Source organism: Excalfactoria chinensis, chromosome 11 (genome assembly GCF_039878825.1).
Source record: "Excalfactoria chinensis isolate bCotChi1 chromosome 11, bCotChi1.hap2, whole genome shotgun sequence".
Taxonomy (NCBI): Eukaryota; Metazoa; Chordata; class Aves; order Galliformes; family Phasianidae; genus Excalfactoria; species Excalfactoria chinensis.
The window spans coordinates 10,635,001-10,637,500 of NC_092835.1; the positions used below are offsets into that span (position 1 = coordinate 10,635,001).

The window sequence follows — 2,500 nt, forward strand, 5'->3', positions numbered from 1 at the left end:
GGCAGAAGTGGGTATTTAACACACCACAGAACAGCCTCAGCAGCTTCAGAGATGAGCCAAAAGCTTCCATGTGCCCTTGGGGTCTCAGCAACGAAGATGGTTCCATAAGATGCAGAAAAAGAGAGGCTGTCCCTGATCTCAGTAAGAGCTATAGATATTCAGCACCTGACTGGGCATTCAGGGAGGGCTCCTCTGCACTAATGATAAATCCTACTCCATTTCTGCCACTGGCAGTCTTCTGACAGTGAAATGGCCATAATTTAGTTGCTTACAGCTGCAGCTATGAAAAGCAGGGAATAAAAAGGTATGCATCTACTGCACAAGGTAGAAACCCGCTACACTAATGCTTCTCGCGCATGGGTGGGTGCAGAAGATCCTCTCTCAGGTGCATCTTCTTGTCCTGTGGTCTGGGGTAAAGCCCACAGAAAACAGCATCTGTGGGGAGCATGGCTGGAGGCCCAGCAGAAGGCTTCTGCCCCTCTCTGCTCCCACAGCACTCCCTTCAGCAGTCCTACAACCAAGCACAAGAATTTTGTCTTCTGCCTAACGCTGGGAGTTCGTCTCCTGTACTAATTGCGCCTGTACCAAATGCAGAAACCTCAGAGGATTACAGCACGCAGGTGATGGGTCTATACAGAAGAACTCTGGATTCTGCTTCTTTTACTGGGTCTCAAAAAATCTACATCGTTGAGTATCTTGTTACAGAATCAGGCACTCACTGTACGTACAGAGCACGTAAACAAGGAGGTCAAACCTATGTTTGTTTCAAACCTATGCAAACACAGTTCTGGGACTGAATTAACTACTGACTGAAAAGTTGCACATTTTCAGCTAGCTAATCATATTTCATCTCACTGCACACGGGCAGCACTACAATGAAATCAGTTGTTTGTTTGTACATTTGGGGAAATGTTTTAACTTCACAACTATAGAAAAAAAATGTATGAGCAAAACAATGTACATCCAGGTGAAACCGACAGGGTACAAATAACCAGGTGATAACCAGGTGATAATAACTAAGCACAGTTCCACAGAAATTAGTAGTTGGTTTCTCCTGATTTTTGCCATTTCATTCCCTTAAAGCCTGACCATCCTTCCTCCATCAAAAACTTGCATTTTTAAGGCATAGCCTTATTTCTTATTGCTTATCCAGGAACTGATCCCGTTCCTGAATCTAGTGCTGCATTTGCTTCCCTAGGAGAAAAATACAAATGCAAATGCTTTAGCAAGCTTCCTTCACATCAACTAACTGGCAAGAATTCATAGTGTAAGAACAGTACGTATGTAAAGAAGATAGGACGTTTTACATAACTTCAGTCACAATGCATATTACCTGGTCATGTTTGTCCACGACAGCTGAATCCTCCCTGCTGATAGTTGCTTTAGTGCGTATACTTAAAAACATCTGATTCATCCAGAACTGCTGTTTTCTTTTTTAAAAAGATATCAAATAAATACTTGTCTGTAGCAGGAGGAGGACAGCGGTACTTCTACAGTCCCTTATTGTTCTATCACATCTAATCCTCAGTACTGGTGCCCATAATGATTCCCAACTGGTAGATGAACTACTTTGAACATCCCTGAAGCAGAATTGCTACCCACTAATGTATCAGCTAAATGTTAGAAGACTCCTAACTCCCCCATCTGTGTTTTACCTCCCCAGAGGGTAAATACATTGAACAGTGATTCCCTTGCCTGGCACACACTTTCTAAACCTTACTGGCAACTGTTGTGATTTCCAGTCCAAGCAGCTCTGCAGTCAAAATCACCAGTTTTTATGCTGCAGGGGACTAAACACCTACCTTATTAAAATACTGCCCTCAAAACACACTGCAGTTATGTACTGCCACCGTAATTGCTACCAGTGTAGTGCTGATAATATTATGGATTACAGCTAATGTCAGCCTATTGAATTAGTGCATAAATATACTTTATAGTTAAATTCAAGAAATTTATTGAAATTAGAAATTAATGGTGGATTATTTTTTTCTTTTTCTTTTTAAAGAGAACGAGATACGTCTGTAAAAACTAACTGAAAAGACACAGCAGTCTGCATTTACTGGACTTGATGAAAGAAACCTATACATACATATATACATACACACACACACACAAACATATATATAGCCAAGTGTTCTACCTGTTCTCTTGGGAAACAGTCAAGTAGCCTTGACTCATAGAACTAGAGCTTATTCGTAACTACTTATGCACAACTTAACAGAACCCACTACACAACGAAAGGCCGCAGGATTGGGCCTGAAGGACAAATATATGATATTTCTGCTTTTCATGTCATTTGCAGTTTAGCCACGTCCTTCTACTTTTTCTCATTACAGGCAACTTGCCTTGATTTTTCTTCAATGTCCACTTGTCTAATACCAGGATAGTGTTAACGCCTGCTGCACCCTGATGTTTATTAATAATACCTTAATAAAATAATAATAAAGTCTAATTGAGAATCGCTTTTATCAACTTTGCTATATTGCCATCTATCTGAGGT

At 40.8% G+C, this 2,500-nt stretch overlaps 1 protein-coding gene across 6 annotated transcripts in view; it reads right to left on the reverse strand.

Annotated features, from left to right (window-relative positions):
* The window catches only part of ZNF536 (zinc finger protein 536), a 319,073-nt gene that overhangs the window by 211,153 nt on the left and 105,420 nt on the right, over window positions 1-2,500 (reverse strand). The gene's annotated exons all lie outside the window — the stretch shown is intronic.